This window comes from Schistocerca gregaria, chromosome 5, assembly GCF_023897955.1.
Source record: "Schistocerca gregaria isolate iqSchGreg1 chromosome 5, iqSchGreg1.2, whole genome shotgun sequence".
Classification (NCBI taxonomy): Eukaryota; Metazoa; Arthropoda; class Insecta; order Orthoptera; family Acrididae; genus Schistocerca; species Schistocerca gregaria.
In genome coordinates this window covers 258,762,861-258,781,803 of record NC_064924.1, presented here as the reverse complement: position 1 = coordinate 258,781,803, position 18,943 = coordinate 258,762,861, and the positions used below count along the sequence as shown (strand labels likewise).

Here is an 18,943-nt window from a genome sequence, read left to right as displayed (position 1 = left end):
CACCATCCCGTGTGCGAGGAGCGGATCAGGTTTTAGCAACCTTTCCCCTGAATCACAGCTCATCCGCTGTCCAGTCTGGACGACAGCGGGTCAGCTGCAGTGGTAGCTGATGCTGTCATTGTTTCAGCATGGGAGCACGTCGGAGTCATCTGCTGCGAAGCCCGTTACTCGGCAATTTGAGCTGAACGCTGTGCTTCTAAACTCTTTTGCATCCGGGAGAAGTGTGCTCCGTAGGCAAATCTGCACAGACTGTCTCCTATCCTGCTTTATGGGACGCTCTGGACGTGGACTTCCAACTGCTTTTCACCTACTCGTGATTTCACCGTCCTTCAACCACTTTACATTGAGATGCATGACATCAGACCAAACGCTCATTTCCAAACGTCAGATCATAAACATCCACCGCTTCTCGTGTCTGTAGATTTTCTCGTTTTCGAATTATCGCTAAAATTATTTCTCTTCGTTCGTCTTACATACACTACTGCACCTTAAAATTCCTACATCACGAAGATGATTTGCTACAGACGTGAAATTTAACCGAGAGGAAGAAGATGCTGTGATATGCAAATGATTAACTCTTCAGAGCTTCACACAAGGTTCACACCGGTGGTGACGCCTTCAACGGTGTGACATGAGGAAAGTTCTCAACCTATTTCTCATACACAAACAGCAGTTGATTGGCGTTGCCTGGTGAAACGTTGTTGTGATGACTCGTGTAAGGAGGAGAAATGGGTACCATCACGTTTCCGACTTTAATCAAGGTCGAATTGTAGCCTATCGCTATTGCGGTTCATAGCATCGTGACATTGGTGCTCGCCTTAGTCGAGATCCAATGACTGTTAGCAGAATATGGAATCGGTGGGTTTGGAAGGGTAATACGAAACGCCGTGCTGGATCCCAACGCCCTCGTATCCCTAGCAGGCGAGATGATAGGCATCTTATCCGCATGGCTGTAACGGATCGTGCAGCCACATCTCGATCCCTGAGTCAACAGATGGGGACGTTTGCAAGACGACTACCGTCTTCACGATCAGTTCGATGACGTTTGCAGCAGCATGGACTATCAGCTCGGACACCATGGGGTTGCGCTTCCCCTTGACACTGCATCACAGACAGGAGCGCCTGCGATGGTGTACTCAACGATGAACCTGGGTGCACGAATGGAAAAACGTCATTTTTTTTGGATGAATCCAGGTTCTGTTTGCAGCATCATGATGGTCCCATCCGTGTTTGGCGACGCACATTGGAAGCATGTGTTCGTCATCGCCATACTGGCGTATCACCCGGCGAGATGGTATGGGGTACCATTCGTTACTCGTCTCGGTCACCTCATGTTCGCACTCAGGAGCTTTGAACAGTAGACGTTACATTTCAGATATGTCACGACCCGTGGTTCTACCCTCTATTCGAGCCTTGCGAAACACTACATTTCAGCAAGATGATGCACTACCGCATGTTGCATATCCTGTATGGGCCTTTCTGGATACAGAAAATGTTCGACTGTTGCCCTGGCCAGCGGATTCTCCAGATCTCTCACCAATTGTAAACATCTGGTGAATGGTGGCTGAGGAACTGGCTAATCACAATACGCATTTCTCTTCTCTTGATCAACTGTGGTATGGTGTTGAAGCTGCATGGGCAGCTATACCTGTACACGCCATTCGAGCTCTGTTTGACTCAATGCCCATGCGTATCAAGGCCGTTATTACGGCCAGAGGTCATTGTTCTGGGTACTGATTTCTCAGGATCTATCCACCCAAAATGCGTCAAAATGTAATAGCATGTCAGTTCTCGTATAATACATTTGTCCAATGAATACCTGTTTACCATCTGGAACTCTTCTTGGTGTAGCAATTTTAATGCCCAGTAGTGTATTTTCCTTACCGTGTCACGAGCCAGAAACGCCTCCTGTCCTTCATTCACTCATGCGGTGGGCGGTTGTCACAAATTTTCTGCTAATCCGTGTGTGTTCATGGGATTTGTTGGTCCTTAATGCTTTAAAACAAGGTACAAGAGGTTACACTGTTATACAATGCAGTCTATTTGTTTTTGAATAATCTAAATCTGAAGACAATACGAATGTCAAAGAGCCATCTTAAAAAAATCTTTGTGGAGGTGGTTTGACAGCGCCTCTGGTTTGACCTGCGAATGGATAATTGTGGATGACTGTATCTCGTTACGACTCCTCTAGGGTGTTTTTGTATTGAATACTAACGACTTTAATGGTAAGGCAGGTTGAAATAAAATGCAGGAACAAAACCAATTCATCTTCAATAGTGTCAAGATTGCCGTCTCTCTTAACATTATTATCTAACATGGATCAGCATCACCAACACCCAATGCTCTCATTCGGTTACAAACATTGAATAAGTATGGAATTCAAATACAATGGAACAAATTTTGGTGCCACGAACTGTACATCACCACCTGATTTCTTTTACCAACTATATACTAATTATGAAAATTACTTCCACGATCAGCGTTCGAATGAATTGTCACGGCTGCTGACCTCATTTGCTAATTTGACTGCATTAATTAGAGGTTTAATTTATGTTTCAGTTCTTGACATGCTATGGTGAAAGCCGACCATCGTGTATTGTAGACTGTCGAATATGTAAAAGTAATCCAGCCCACATATGTTTTGATAAGAGGTAAGTTTATTTTAATTTTTGGTACTTACGCTTCGTATATCTCTCGAAACGGTTGTGGCAACTTAAGTGGGAATGCAAAGAAATATGATTATGACTACAGAGAAATTTTTGATCGTGAAAATAACACTGCAATTAACATCATCTCTATATAATCTCCGTCAATCCCTATTCATTTGTATCATCTCCTGACAACGTAGTTCCACCCTCAAAGAAGCATTGCAGCATCATTCACATCTGCTCGTTCAACGTCTTCACAACTTTGTGACAGAGGTGTTCCTTCATCGGATCCAAAAAGTTAAAGTTACGTGTAGGACGTCACGACTGTAGGATGGGCATTCATCAGCTCATAAGTAAAATTTTTAATGCTCTGTAGTGCTTCACCCGCTGTATGAGCGCATGTATAATCCTGAATCAAAACCAGAACTTTGAAAGCTCCACTTTCCTTTTCGGTTTGAGTCAGGTTTTACGTCTCGCAGTAATTCACTGTAGCTGTCACTGTTCACCGTTCGACCCCACATAGTGCAAAGAACCAGCACTGGGCCTCCCATATCCGAAAGCATTGTTATGACAGCCTCTCCTGCCGAAGGCTGGTGTCTGAAATTTTTGGTCAGGGCTAAGATGAAAGTTTACACTTCATATCCTTCCATTTCGATGGTTCATAGTAATGGACCCACGTGCCACCAACACTTACTATGAGAATGTTAAATATTTCCCTTCGTCCTCACAATGCTTTAAATACGAATTAGACACGTCCGAAAGGTCGTATTTCTGTTTGCTACCAGACATGGTACCAAATGAGTACCAACTTTGCGACAATTCTTAGATTCACAGTAAATGCAAATCCTGAAGCGTGGCCATATATCACTGATTCTGGCACGACAAATTCCACAAAACATTTGCTCAGCTGAATAACATTCCTTAGAGCAGTAAAGGAATGTAAAGGGGCAGACAAAATACGCAAAGAAGATATTCGACTGGAGTTGAAAATTTCGTGTGTGAATGAAAAGCTGGACGAAAACAAAATGAAATGCAATGAACGTCTACAATGAATAGATCCAGAGAGGCTAGGTGAGATAAAGAACTTTACACCAAAAGGGAGACCTAAGGACGCCACACACATCCATGCCCGAGGCAGGATTCGAACCTGCGACAGTAATGGTTGCGCGTTTCCAGACTGTAGCTCCTAGAAACACTCTGCCACACCGGCCGGCGCAGCCAAAACAAAAAAATCTGTGATCATACGAAATGTACTTTATATATTTTTTATTCTAATAGCGTCTTGCAGACCCCTCTGACGTAGGTCACGGACCCCTGGGGGTCCGCGGACAACCTGTTGGGAACCACTGCACTAGACTATTTGTAATGGAATACACATTTAGTTTTCGTTTTGTCGGTAACAGTTTGGCGATTCATTTTCCCAGAGAATTTCACTTCACCCGTATGAAATGTGATCAACATATATACGTCGCTTTTGTCATGCCACTTCAAAGCCATCATCTACATCTACATTTACACTCCGCAAGCCACCCAACGACGTGTGGCGGAGGGCACTTTACGTGCCACTGTCATTACCTCACATTTCTCTTCCAGTCACGTATGGTTCGAGGGAAGAACGACTGTCTGAAAGCCTCCATGTGCGCTCGACTCTCTCTAATTTTACATTCGTGATCTTCTCAGGTTGTATATGCAGGGGGAAGCAATATATTCGACACCTCATCCAGAAACGTACCCTCTCGAAACCTGGCGAGCAAGCTACACCGAGATGCAGAACGCCTCTCTTGCAGAGTTTGCCACTTTAGTTTGCTAAACATCTCCGTAACGCTATCACGGTTACCAAATAACCCTATGACGAAACGCGCCTCTCTTCTTTGGATCATCTCTATCTCCTCCGTCAACCCGACCGGGTACGGATCCCACACTGATTAGCAATAATCAAGTATATGTCGAACGAGTGTTTTGTAAGCCACTTCCTTTGTTGATGGACTACATTTTCGAAGGACTCTCCCAATGAATCTCAACCTGCTACCCGCCTTACCAACAATTAATTTTATATGGTAATTCCACTTCAAATCGTTCCGCACGCATATCCCAGATATTTTACAGAAGTAACTGCTACCAGTGTTTGTTCCGCTATCATATAATCATACAATAAAGGAGCCTTCTTTCTATGTATTCACAATACATTGCTTTTGTCTATGTTGAGGGTCAGTTGCCACTAACTGCACCAAGTGCCTATCCGATGCTGATCTTCCTGCATTTCCCTACAACTTTCTTATGCTGCAACTTCTCTGTATACTACAGCGTCATCCGCGAAAAGCCGCATGGAACTACCGACACTATCTACTAGGTCATTTGTATAAATATTGTGAATAGCAAGGTTCCCATAACACTCCCCTGTGGCACGCCACAGGTTACTTTAACGTCTGTAGACGTCTCTCCATTGATAACAACATGCTGTGTTCTGTTTGCTAAAAACTCTTCAATCCAGCCACAAAGCTGGATCTTACTTTGTTTATCAGGCGACAGTGCGTAACTGTAACGAACGCCTTCCGGAAGTCGAGGAAAATAGCATCAACCTGGGAGCCTGTATCTAATATTTTCTGGGTCTCGTGAACAAATAAAGCGAGTTGTGTCTCACACGATCGCTGTTTCCGGAATCCATGTTGATTCCTACAGAGTAGATTCTGGGTTTCCAAAAACGACATGATACGCGAGCAAAAAAAAAAAAAAAAAAACATGTTCTAAAATTCTACAACAGATCGACGTCAGAGACTTAGGTCTATAGATTTACGCATCTGCTCGACGATCCTTCTTGAAGACTGGGACTATCTGTGCTCTTTTCCAATCATTTGGAACCTTCTGTTCCTCTAGAGACTTGCGGTACGCGGCTGTTAGAAGGGGGGAAAGTTCTTTCGCCTTCTCTTTGTAGAATCGAATTGGTATCCCGTCAGGTCCAGTGGACTTTACTCTGTTGAGTGATTCCTGTTGCTTTTCTATTCCTTGCACACTTATTTCGATGTCAGCCATTTTTTCGTTTGTGCGAGGATTTAGAGAAGGAACTGCAGTGCGGTCTTCCTCTGTGAAACAGCTTTGGAAAAAGGTGTTTAGTATTTCAGCTTTACGCTTGTCATCTTCTGTTTCAATGCCATCATCATCCCGGAGTGTCTGGATATGCTGTTTCTAGCGACTTACTCATTTAACGTAAGACCAGAACTTCCTGGGATTTTCTGCCAAGTCGGTACATAGAATTTTACTTTCGAATTGACTGAACGCTTCACGCATAGCCCTCCTTACCCTAACTTTGACATCGTTTAGCTTCTGTTTGTCTGAGAGGTTTTGGCTGCGTTTAAACTTGGAGTGAAGCTCTCTTTGCTTTCGCAGTAGTTTCTTAAGTTTGTTGTTGAACCACGGTGGGTTTTTCTCGACCCTCACAGTTTTACACGGCACATATCTGTGTAAAACGCATTTTACGATTGCCTTGAACTTTTTCCATAAACACTCAACATTGCCAGTATCGGAACAGAAATTTTCATTTTGATCTGTTAGGTAGACTGAAATCTGCCTTCTATTACTCTTGCTAAAGAGATAAACCTTCCGTCCCTTTTTTATATCCCCCTCAGCGATACAGATGGCCGTACCGTAGGTGCAACCACAACGGAGGGGTATCTGTTGAGAGGCCAGACAAACGTGTGGTTCCTGAAGAGGGGCAGCAGCCTTTTCAGTAGTTGCAGGGGCAACAGTCTGGATGATTGACTGATCTGGCCTTGCAACATTAACCAAAACGGCGTTGCTGTGCTGGTACTGCGAACGGCTGAAAGCAAGGGGAAACTACAGCCGTAATTTTTCCCGAGGACATGCAGCTTTACTGTATGATTAAATGATGATGGCATCCTCTTGGGTAAAATATTCCGGAGGTAAAATAGTCCCCCATTCGGATCTCCGGGCGGGGACTACTCAGGAGGATGTCGTTATCAGGAGAAAGAAAACTGGCGTTCTACGGATCGGAGCGTGGAATGTCAGATCCCTTAATCGGGCAGGTAGGTTAGAAAATTTAAAAAGGGAAATGGATAGGTTAAAGTTAGATATAGTGGGAATTAGTGAAGTTCGGTGGCAGGAGGAACAAGACTTCTGGTCAGGTGATTACAGGGTTATAAACACAAAATCAAATAGGGGTAATGCAGGAGTAGGTTTAATAATGAATAGGAAAATAGGAATGCGGGTAAGCTACTACAAACAGCATAGTGAACGCATTATTGTGGCCAAGATAGATACGAAGCCCACACCTACTACAGTAGTACAAGTTTATATGCCAACTAGCTCTGCAGATGACGAAGAAATTGAAGAAATGTACGATGAAATAAAAGAAATTATTCAGATAGTGAAGGGAGACGAAAATTTAATAGTAATGGGTGACTGGAATTCGAGTGTAGGAAAAGGGAGAGAAGGAAACATAGTAGGTGAATATGGATTGGGGCTAAGAAATGAAAGAGGAAGCCGCCTAGTAGAATTTTGTACAGAGCACAACTTAGTCATAGGTAACACTTGGTTTAAGAATCATGAAAGAAGGTTGTATACGTGGAAGAACCCTGGAGATACTAAAAGGTATCAGATAGATTATATAATGGTAAGACAGAGATTTAGGAACCAGGTTTTAAGTTGTAAGACATTTCCAGGGGCAGATGTGGACTCTGACCACAATCTATTGGTTATGACCTGTAGATTAAAACTGAAGAAACTGCAAAAATGTGGGAAATTAAGGAGATGGGACCTGGATAAACTGAAAGAACCAGAGGTTGTACAGAGTTTCAGGGAGAGCATAAGGGAACATTTGACAGGAATAGGCGAAAGAAATACAGTAGAAGAAGAGTGGGTAGCTCTGAGGGATGAAGTAGTGAAGGCAGCAGAGGATAAAGTAGGTAAAAAGACGAGGGCTGCTAGAAATCCTTGGGTAACAGAAGAAATATTGAATTTAATTGATGAAAGGAGAAAATATAAAAATGCAGTAAATGAAGCAGGCAAAAAGGAATACAAACGTCTCAAAAATGAGATCGAGAGGAAGTGCAAAATGGCTAAACAGGGATGGCTAGAGGATAAATGTAAGGATGTAGAGGCTTATCTCACTAGGGGTAAGATAGATACTGCCTACAGGAAAATTAAAGAGACCTTTGGAGAGAAGAGAACCACGTGTATGAATATCAAGAGCTCAGATGGCAACCCAGTTCTAAGCAAAGAAGGGAAGGCAGAAAGGTGGAAGGAGTATATAGAAGGTTTATACAAGGGTGATGTACTTGAGGACAATATTATGGAAATGGAAGAGGATGTAGATGAAGACGAAATGGGTGATACGATATTGCGTGAAGAGTTTGACAGAGCACTGAAAGACCTGAGTCGGAACAAGGCCCCCGGAGTAGACAACATTCCATTAGAACTACTGACGGCCTTGGGAGAGCCAGTCATGACAAAACTCTACCAGCTGGTGAGCAAGATGTATGAGACAGGCCAAATACCCTCAGACTTCAAGAAGAATATAATAATTCCAATCCCAAAGAAAGCAGGTGCTGACAGATGTGAAAATTACCGAACTATCAGTTTAATAAGTCACAGCTGCAAAATACTAACGCGAATTCTTTACAGACGAATGGAAAAACTGATAGATGCGGACCTCGGGGAGGATCAGTTTGGATTCCGTCGAAATGTTGGAACACGTGAGGCAATACTGACCTTACGACTTATCTTAGAAGAAAGATTAAGAAAAGGCAAACCTACGTTTCTAGCATTTGTAGACTTAGAGAAAGCTTTTGACAATGTTGACTGGAATACTCTTTTTCAAATTCTAAAGGTGGCAGGGGTAAAATACAGGGAGCGAAAGGCTATTTACAATTTGTACAGAAACCAGATGGCAGTCATAAGAGTCGAGGGGCATGAAAGGGAAGCAGTGGTTGGGAAAGGAGTGAGACAGGGTTGTAGCCTCTCCCCGATGTTATTCAATCTGTATATTGAGCAAGCAGTAAAGGAAGCAAAAGAAAAATTTGGAGTAGGTATTAAAATTCATGGAGACGAAGTAAAAACTTTGAGGTTCGCCGATGACATTGTAATTCTGTCAGAGACGGCAAAGGACTTGGAAGAGCAGTTGAACGGAATGGACAGTGTCTTGAAAGGAGGATATAAGATGAACATCAACAAAAGCAAAACGAGGATAATGGAATGTAGTCTAATTAAATCGGGTGATGCTGAGGGAATTAGATTAGGAAATGAGACACTTAAAGTAGTAAAGGAGTTTTGCTATTTAGGAAGTAAAATAACTGATGATGGTCGAAGTAGAGAGGATATAAAATGTAGACTGGCAATGGCAAGGAAAGCGTTTCTGAAGAAGAGAAATTTGTTAACATCGAATATAGATTTAAGTGTCAGGAAGTCATTTCTGAAAATATTTGTTTGGAGTGTAGCCATGTATGGAAGTGAAACATGGACGATAACTAGTTTGGACAAGAAGAGAATAGAAGCTTTCGAAATGTGGTGCTACAGAAGAATACTGAAGATAAGGTGGATAGATCACGTAACTAATGAGGAGGTATTGAATAGGATTGGGGAGAAGAGAAGTTTATGGCACAACTTGACTAGAAGAAGGGATCGGTTGGTAGGACATGTTTTGAGGCATCAAGGGCTCACAAATTTAGCATTGGAGGGCAGTGTGGAGGGTAAAAATCGTAGAGGGAGACCGAGGGATGAGTACACTAAGCAGATTCAGAAGGATGTAGGTTGCAGTAGGTATTGGGAGATGAAGAAGCTTGCACAGGATAGAGTAGCATGGAGAGCTGCATCAAACCAGTCTCAGGACTGAAGACCACAACAACAACAACATTAACCTCCATATTCAGGGATGCTGGAACGGCCTTATTATCACTGATTCCCTGTTCTGCACTTACAGAGTCGAAAAGTTCGGGTCTGTTTGTTATCAGAAGGTCCAAGATGTTATCTCCACGAGTCGGTTCTCTGTTGAATTGCTAGAGGTAATTTTCGGACAGTGCACTCAGTATAATGTCACTCAATGCTGTCCCTACCACCCATCCTAAACATCTGAGTGTCCCTGTCTATATCTGGTAAATCGAAATCTCCGCCTAAGACTATAACATGCTCAGAAAATTTATGTGAAATGTATTCCAAATTTCCACCCATAATAATTCACAGCAACTATCCACTTCTACTTGACTACAGGATAAACTATTACTAACAGCGACAAACACGCCAGCACCGGTTGCGTTCAATCTATCCTTTCTAAACACCGTCTGTTCCTTTGTAAAAATTTCGACAGAATTTATGTCTGGCTTCAGCCAGCTTTCTGTACCTATAACGATTTCAGCTTCGATGCTTTCTATCAGCGCTTGAAGTTCCGGTACTTTACCAATGTAGCTTCGACAGTTTATTATTACAATACCGATTGCTGCTTGGTCCCCACATGTCCTGACTTTGCCCCGCACCCTCTGAGGCTGTTGCCCTTTCTGTGCTTCCCCGAGGCCATCTAACCTACCAAACCGCCCAGTCCACGCCACACAACCCCTGCTACCCGTGCAGCCGCTTGCTGCGTGTAGTGGACTCCTATCCAGTGGAATCCGAAACCCCACCACCCGATGGAGCAAGTCGAGGAATCTGCAGCCCACACTGTCGCAGAACCGTCTCAGCCTCTGATTCAGACCATTCCACTCGGCTCTGTACCAAAGGCCCGCAGTCAGTCCTGTCGACCAAGCTGCAGATGGTGAGCTCTGCTTTCATCCCGCTAGCGAGACTGGCAGTCTTCACCAGACAGCTGCCGGAAGCCAGAGAGGATTACCTCCGATCCACAGCGACACACATCATTGGTGCCGACATGAGCAACCACATGCAGATGGGTGCACCCTGTACCCTTCATGGTATCCGGAAGGACCCTTTCCACATCTGGAATGACTCCCCCCGGTATGCACACAGGGTGCACATTGGTTTTCTTGCCCTCTCTTGTTGCCATATTCCTAAGGGGCCCATTACGCGCCTGATGTTGGAGCTCCCAACTACCAGTAACATAGTGTCTGGCACATAAATTTCATCTATCCTCTCTGCATTTGGATTCAAGTTTTTAGGTACCTTCCCCGTTCGTGTGAACTGTACCTACTGCATTTGTTTGTCTCTCATGCGAGTAGTGGAAGCGAGATGCACTTGTGTAGCAATTGCCCACATATAGTTTGGGCCTGTTCCCAAATAAAGTTCCAAAGTTCTTGTCCCAATATAGTCAATAAATCCCAAATAGAGTTCACCGACTACAATGTCAGAGTTTGCACCATTATAAAGTCAATTACAAATCCATTTCACAATCATACGGAACAATACTTTTTATACCAGGACTAAAAATGAAGGGTTTCTCACAACAAAAAAAAAATGATTGTTTCGTCAGTATAAACTTTTCAGAATTGAGTAAGTGGTGTTCTGAACTTTCCTTCCAGACATGACTCACAGGTGTTTCTCACAGCGGGAACATTGTTATTGCAAATATGCAACATATGGCCTAACAATAAATATCTGTCACATGACCTTATTTGACCAGTAATCGGCGTTTTGAGGACAGGATCATTTGACTACTATTCCGAATATTTCAGTTTTATAGTTCTAGTCACAATATGAGTTACTGCCAGGAAGCAAAACAATACTGCTATGCCGTTATCTTTCAATGCTGTCAAACGCTTTTCTCATACCGAATAGAACTAAAAACAGTGAAGTAATTATTAGTCTCTTCTGCAAATAACTGCGTCTCTTTCCTTCGCGAACAACGTCTGAAAATTCTTTTGTGCCTACCGTTTTTCGTTTGTGCTAAATAAAATCATGACCCTGAGATTCAGCTCTTTCCTGTTCATAAACTCGGCGAACTTCAGTGGGGCTCGAAGTCTGCATTCTCAGTATCGGTGTCAAACTTTCATCTGGAAGGTGAAGCTCTGCAACGGCTCTTAATATGTCGAAAGACTAGAATCAAGGTGCACAGCGTCTTCATTTTCATCATCGTCGTCATCTTTTCCTTCTTCTTCTTCTTCTGTTCTAGGGTAAGCCCTTTACCAGCTGGTGATTTATTTTTCACGATTTTCACAATCTTTCGTTCATTCATCCATTTTATGTGCTTGTTCTATTCATGCTTTCTGTTATGTACCCATGCATAAATGGCGTCCATATTACACTCTTTGCTAATGCTTTAAATTCTCCCTCTATCTCTCAGTGAATTCCCTGTAATCCTTCGCATTACTTTCATTTCTGTTGTTTCCTAAAGTCTTTTTGTTTTTGTTGATTCAGGTCTTTCATCAGCTGGGTATAACATAATTGGTGTAATTAGATTTTGTTTTGCATTTTTGCAGTTTTTCTGTATGTTTGTTTTCCCCAACTGTATCATCTGAACACCCCACAACTTGGTTCGCTTTTTCAATGTGTTATTTAACTTCCGTTTCAATATATCCACTTGTCGACAATTCAGTACTAAAGTAATTGAATGGCATCACGTGTTGAATAAATTTTTCATCTACTTCCAGTTTGCACATAACTGGTTCCACATATGTGGCAATACATTTGGTTTTTTGAGTGGAAATGACCATATATAAGCTTTAGGCTACCAATTCAAATTTATGTGAAAATTTCTGCAGGGTACCTTCACTATTTCCCAGCAGAACTGCATCGCTAGCGTAACTGTCTCTGATTCCTCCATCCTATAACCACTGCCAACCCATACCTTCTTTATCACATTGGCCATGACAATACTAAAAACTAGCGTGCTGAAAGATTCACCTCGTCTAATACACCCATTAACTAGTACACAGCTAGTTAACATGGAACCTATTTTGGCCTGGATGTAGTTTTGGAATAAATGTCTTCAGTTGTTTTTAGTAAGTTGGAACTAATGCCACGATTGTTGAGCGGGTTTGCCAGATTTGCTAATTGAATCGTATGGAAATCATTCTGTGAATCGATAAAACTAAGACAAGCTTGTCTTCTACTTCCAATGATCATGTCCACAACGACCTGTCTAAAAATGAACACTACATCTGTGCATGACCTACCAGGTTGAGAACCATACTGCTCCTCTGCAAGCGTTGTATTAATATTTTTAATTCCTGTTCCTTTGTTAAGTGTTTAATAACTGAATTATCCATATTTATCCTTCTGTAATTGGATGGTTCTCTTTTGTGTCCTCTTTAGTATGTGAGAATAGTAAGTTTAGTTCACTATTCACATAGAACTTTAATAAGAGTTATAACATTGTTAACTAACTTGGTTCATTTTTCAGTTAGTCGATATCCTCCATACTTCACTGATTCATTGGAAAATCCTATCATTCACTGAAAATTACAAATTTTTAGCAGAGTTACAGATTCTTCTTCCCCTGCAAGTGAAACAGTTGTACCAACGTTTACTTGTATGCCGATATATAGGATTTCTTTCGTTTTTCTGATAATTTCATATCTTTAAACGACGCTGTTTGGTATTCAACACATGCTTTCTCATTCATGTCGTTAACATTCAAAATTTTGTTTAAGTCTTTCCTCTGCTTCATTAGCCTCCAAATTTTTAAATTTGCTTCTGTGGCCAATAGATGTTCCATATTTTTAGAAAAGATTTCCCATCCTTTTTAATATAACTATTCACTAGTGATATTATTTCATTATGAGTGCTTTTGTGATCTTTATACGGCTCTTGCGTTTTAATGCCGCATATTTCAAATAGACAAACGTCTTCTTTTTAAACATTTCTTTGGCTCTTTGCTAGTTTTTCTCTCTCTTTGTCATACTGCCATATCACTGGCACTTACTAACAAAATATTGAAATGTACATATCGTTTGTTGGTAATCCTGGGACACTCAAGTTTCTTTCGCATATGTAAGTATACACTGAGGTGATAAAAATCATAGGATAGCGATGTGCACATACACACACACGGTGTTAGGTGGTGGTAGTACAGCGCACACAAGATACAAAAGGGCTGTGCATTGGAGGAGTACACAGGTGACTAGTGTGAGAGGATTTGCGACGTGATTATGGCCGCCCTATGGGAATTAACAGACTTTGAACGTGGGACTGGTTGGAGCTAGACGCTTGGAACATTCCAGTCTGGAAATCGTTAGGGAATTCAATATTCCGAGATCCACAGTGACAAGACTGTGGCGATAATACATTTCGGGCAAAATCTCTCCTACTACCAACAAGACAGTGCCGACGACCTTAACGACCGAGAGCAACGACGTTTGCGTCGGTTTGTCAGAGCTAATAGACACTGCGTGAAATACTCGCAAACATCAATGGAGGACGCACGATGAACGTACCTGTTAGGGAAGTGTGGTGAGGTTTGGCGGTTATGAGCTATGACGGTAGCGTGGCTGTTGGTAACAGCAAGACATTCCTTGGAGCTCCTCTACTAGCCTCGTGACCATAGCGATGGAACCCAAACGACAGAAAAACCACGGACTGGCCGGATGAGTCCCGATTTCAGTTGTAAGAGCTGATAGGCTGGTGGTAGGCTACCACACGTAGCCATAGACCCAAACTGTCAACAAGGCCCTCTGGCAGCTCGTGGTAGCTCAATAATGGTGTGGGATGTGAGCTATAAAGGAATTCAGACGTTGGCTGTGAGTGGGCATTGATTTAAATCAATTTGTACCGGACCAGGATTCGAACCGAGTCTCTTTCTTACTAGGCAGGTGAGCTGACTATTGCGCCATCCATACACAGTGGTCATGGCATCTGCACGCACTACCACAGTACCCCTCCCATCAGACCCTAATTCACATCTTAGCCACACAGAAATTATCTTTCTTCCTTTGCGCTTTGTCCTCATTATTCTTGAGATGTGTTTGCATCTTCTTATCTTTATCCACTTGGAGACTATTTGCAGCCATTCGTAGGCTTAATGCTCCCAAACAACGATGGACTTTTGTGAATGTCAATGCGTCATGTCGTTGGGCCTCATTTGTTCACGACTGATTTGAAAAACCGTTTGGACAGTTCGAGAGAACGATTTAGTCACTCAGATCGCCCGACATGGATCCTATCGAACAATTATGGGAAATAATCTACAGGTCAGTTGGTGCACAAAATCCATCTCTGGCAACCCCTTCGTGATTATGGACGGCTATAGAGGCAGCATGGGTCAGTATTCCTGCAGGGGACTTCCAACGACTGGTTGAGTTCCTGCTCTAAGCTAGCAAATCCCCGCCCCCGAAACTATATTACGAGGTATCTCATTACTTTCGCCATCTCAGTGTACATCTTAGCACGACTACAGTACACGGATAATGTACGTCGCTAGCATTTAATACATTAAATTTCACTACGAAAGGTAGGAAAGCTGCTGAAGTGATGGACAAGGAAATGCACGTCGATTTCTAAGATTGAGGGTAACTAAAATTATAGTTTTAGAGCCCTATGTAGGGCCTGTAAATAAACAAAGCATGAGGTATAGATTTTCCTACAGAATTATTAATATTATTCGAGCAAATGTCAAGCAAAGGATTATTTAAGTTACTGTGTTTGAATGAATGCGAATCATGCTTTTGAAAGAGTGCCATTCACAAAATGATAGAAACATCAAAGACGGATAGATTTGAGAATACAATTACCTCAGTCACCTAAGATGTTGAGAAGATCTGTATGCTAAACAACTGAAAGGAAAAGCAACGGCAATTTAGAGACTAAAATTCTCTTTACATCAGGTAAAGACTCGAGTAAAGCATTTCTTTCTTTGTAGTTGATGACGGAGTTTAGGTTTAAGAAAAATTATACTTTCAAACGACCTACAAACCTAAAAAGTATGTACGATGTGAAGCTTCTGGTAGTAGATGGGTAATACACAATACAAACAACAACGAAGAAGGTGCAACAACAATGTAAAGGCGAGGAAGAATTGACCGAACGAGACAGGGATGAAGTCTTCCTCCACTACTGTTCAATCTGTACGTGGAATATGGCCGGAATGAGGCAGAACCGGAAATGACATGAGACCCAGCGGAGTCTGGCCCACTGGCCGGGAACTTCAAGAAAGAAACAGGTCGACAACACGAAAGAATGGCGGAGAACGGAGACTCGAGACAGAATTACAACGAGTCCAGCGAGCAAACCAAGATCGAAAACTAGGACTAGCGAATTCAGAACCAAGACAACGGTTTGTATGTTGATCAATATTGTCGCGCAGAGAAATCACAACAGCCCTGTCTGGCTGTCTTTGCTGCAGCGCTCGCGGCGGCGACAGCAGCCCCCGAAAACCTAGCCGCACTGCCTAACGGTCCTCATTGACTTCCATAGAGTAAGGCGAACCTTGAACCACGGGAAGCTGGGATACATGAGAGAAGCAGTACAAGGAAGGTTCAACAGTGAGATTAAAATTGAGGGTGAAAGAATACCAGTGCTTACACTTTTATCACAAGTGAAAGTAAAGAAAAATTACAAGAACAGCTTTGAGCCGCGGCGACTCTCTGGATATCGACTCTTTCCCTCTGTTTTGATCTTCGGCCATCACATAGAGCACGATGTGGCGCACTGTACGAGAGAGGAAAGGTGTCTCTGGAAAGAGATCAGAGCACTACGAGCCAGCAAGTGCCATGCGAAGTTATCGTCGATTTGGCCGGCGTCGGCAGTAATATCCTAGGCATGGAGAATTCATGCTGTCAGAAGTGGGCTCTTCAAAATATGTTAAGGTGAGTTTCCTGCGTTTTATTTTAACATGTTTCCTGGCCCCTGTATCTGCAGGTGTGTTGACCCTGAAGTTGTTTTAATTGTAGTTTTCTGTTTGCTCCGGGAACTCTGAATTCATATTCATGATTTATTGTGTTGGAGTGGTGCAGAACAGTAATTCAAGTTATCCGACCCAGCATTAGAGTTGCTTCGCTGGCATTGTTACCTTGAAAATCAGTGATCAATGTGGGTGTTTTGTTATTTTACCCTCTCTCAGTATTGACATTTACTCTGTCTACTGCCAATAGGATATTGTTTTTGAACGGGATATGTAATGCCTACATTGCAAACTTATAATTGGATACTTGGTGAACTAGTTTCATGGCAGTTTTGATGTAGTTTTGACCCGAGAATTTCAATAATAAATTTTTTATTCACTTGATTTGGCTGTAGCTTCCTATCTGTTTGTAATTTATATTTTGGTCAGTAAGTTGAAATTGTATCAGTGCATAAGGGTTCCTTGGGAAGTTCTGGGATTAGGTGTGTTAATTTGGTTCGGTGTGAGCGCAGTTGGGAAGTCCGTAAATTAATATTTACTAGTGGGTGGTTTGTACTGTAGGTATCTACGCTAAACTTGGCTTCTTAAGGGACTCTTAATGCTTGAGTTTTCGAGCCTGGTTGGAGCTTGTGATTTTTGTTTCCCACATCCGCAGTCCATCGGTACACTGAATGAGATTTTCACTCTGCAGCGGAGTGTGCTCTGATATGAAACTTACTGGCAGATTAAAACTGTGTGCCGGACCGAGACTCGAACTCGGGAGCTCTGCCTTTCGCGGTCAACGCCACATTCATCCTAAACCTAACTAGGAAGGCCGTTCACCACCACTTCAGGTTCCGCCCACGAACAAAAATTAAATTAGCCTCTGAACATTTTATTAAAAAAAAGGAAAGGGGAAAGGAAAGGGTACAATACTTTATTATATTCTATTTGTTGCTCGTTTTGTTCTCATTTATTTATTTGTAATTTTTGTTGTGGTTCTATTTTTCTTTTTTTCCGTCCACAGCAGCCAGACGGGGGGATATCCTGGTCGTCTTCTCGCTCAGCGAGGGTGAAACACCCTAGAATTACCGTTGATGACTCTCATCAGTCCATCATGTGCAATCTCTCAGTCTCTTCTCACACCTGGTGGCGTACCATACGACGCAATACGCCGTAAAATCGTGTAGTAACTCGTTAAATAATTCCAGAAATCTAACACCCCTGCAACGCTCTCGGTAAAAAAGTATGACAATGATATACCCTTAACCCACACCGTGGCGTTGTGACGAGTGGCAGGGAAGTAAATGACGTCGGGATGGATCAGCTCGATGGGCGGTCCCTACGAACTGAGGCGTCCGTCGCAGCAACAAGGCCTACATGCGCCGTGTGAGGAGCCAGCAGTCGGCAGCCGTACCACAAATGGAGCGGTGAGTGTTGGTGTCGACAGCGGCGCATCTGGGGCAGAGAGGATCCTCGGAGGGATGTATCTTGTGTAAATGTTGTCGGGTGGGGAATTTTTTCGTCGTTATCTCATACCACAGAGCCCCGACCGCGGTGGGCAGGAAAGGGGAGTGTACGTTACTACACACCCATCTCCAGCCAAGCGCCGGATATCGGCGTTCAACGACATTAGCAGACAGCGTTCGTTGAAAGTAGTGGTAGAAGTCCTTGGTTCTAGGATCCCGCGTGGTCGGCAAGTCATTGAACTGATAGCTCATGTCGACCAGATAGGTGCGAGTGTGACTCAGTGCTGGCGTGATATGTCCAACAGCAATCGGCGGACGGATGGATTGAGGCTCCACCTCTTGAATCAGTGTACCAGGGAGGGTAGAATTGTCCGAAGTACGTAGGCGATGCTACGTCCTCAGGAAGAGAGCGTGCGCCCTGTTGTGCACGTTTATCAATCCAATGCCACCTACATGTGTGGCCAACGTTAGTGTGTCGTAACGGTTCTGGAACACCCTACCCTCGATGACAAATGACCGAAGGCCGCCTGGAACTTGGCAGCTACCGTAGCAGCCATCGGGAGAACGTGTGTGCAATGATTAAGTTTCTTTGAAAAAATGTACATGCATGATTAAGTCAAGTGTTGGAAGGTTGTGGAGGCGAACTTTCGTGCGGATCACATTAAGTAGTCTGCGATACGTGTATGCTGCTGTACGCTGCACGTTCCAATGGAAGGTCACTCCCAAACACTTCATCGCCAGGACTCTGGTAATGGGGACTGGCTTACTCGTTTGTAGTCCTCTGACCACATCCATGCAGTGCGACTTTCGCAGGTTGATACGGCTCCCGGCCACCTATCCGCGATCGCCGTACTAGTATCTGCTGCGGACCCGGTCAAGAATACTACATCGTCCGCATAGGCACAACATTTAAAATGTACATCGCGGAGGCGAATGCCCTCGAAACGCTGTCGTAGCCCATGAAGGGCAGGCTCGAGGGCGACAGCGAAGAGAAAGGCTGACAGTGCTCCTTTTCGCACTGAACGCTCTGTAGTGAACGGTGGTAAGCGGTAGCCATTGACGAGAACTGTGGAAGGGGCTCCGTGAATGAGAGGAAGAACCACACCTGCCAACATTGA

At 43.3% G+C, this 18,943-nt stretch overlaps 1 protein-coding gene across 1 annotated transcript in view; it reads right to left on the bottom strand.

Annotated features, from left to right (window-relative positions):
- Positions 1-18,943, bottom strand: part of LOC126273313 (allergen Tha p 1-like) — a 141,360-nt gene that overhangs the window by 78,919 nt on the left and 43,498 nt on the right. The window lies entirely within an intron of this gene.